We start from the raw sequence: 932 nt of genomic DNA on the forward strand, positions 1-932 counted from the left end.
GTTCTAAAGTAATTGAACCTGCCTGTGTGGGTTTTGATGAAAAAGGGAAAATTATTTAAAGCTCTGGATACAACTATGGTAACCAACAATGTAACGAACATTTGTATATACGATTGACTTGTTTTAGTATATTGTTTTAAAACAAGCGGACTGTGTGTTCTTTGTTTATAGTTAAAATTTATCGCCAACGAATATTAAACACCTACTGGAAGGAATCGCAGCCGTATAAAAACTTGATATATGGAAAAAAAATGTTGTTTTTATTTCTTTGTCAAATAGACTTATCTTGCACAAAATAATTTTGTGAAATATATTTTGATAAGTTATAAATTTACTCTTACCTGGAAGTAAGAGTATTCAAGATTTGTTGCCTGTATTTTACAATGTATAATAATAGGTTAATGAGTTGGTAAATAATACAAGATGCGCTTCACGTGGAGTTGTGGTTATTATTTTACCATCAAAAGATAATGTAGGTGTACTAAACAACCTGAAAGATTATAGAGCAACTACTCTCAATTACACAAGTTGCTCTTACAACGCTAAAGTCCGAGGTTCGATCTCCTCCGGTGGATAGTGGACAGATAGTCCATTATGTAGCTTTACAATAAATACAACAACAACAATGACATCCTTTCTTTTATTAGCATTATTGTACATATAAGTTAACGTTTTCATTTTGTAGCCAAGTCAGAGACATAACAGTTTTAGGATCGTACAATGATCTATCTCTCGATATTGAAATTAAGTTTGCCGATTTTTTCACTCGGGGGATTTTATGACTTCCTGGAAGGTTGTATAATATGTAGTCTTTATTGTGTACTTCATGCATTTCATTTTATAGTGTTTAATAAACGCGAAATATGTTATTTTGATTGCTACATAAAATAAAGTTTTTATTTTGTAAAATGCCAAAGATTTAAAGCTGTTCT

General features: G+C 30.8%; 1 protein-coding gene across 1 annotated transcript in view; it reads left to right on the top strand.

Annotated features, from left to right (window-relative positions):
* Positions 1 to 932, top strand: part of LOC106462534 (neuropeptide F receptor-like) — a 157,468-nt gene that overhangs the window by 59,519 nt on the left and 97,017 nt on the right. The gene's annotated exons all lie outside the window — the stretch shown is intronic.

Source organism: Limulus polyphemus, unplaced genomic scaffold, assembly GCF_000517525.1.
Source record: "Limulus polyphemus unplaced genomic scaffold, Limulus_polyphemus-2.1.2 Scaffold1192, whole genome shotgun sequence".
NCBI classification, from domain to species: Eukaryota; Metazoa; Arthropoda; class Merostomata; order Xiphosura; family Limulidae; genus Limulus; species Limulus polyphemus.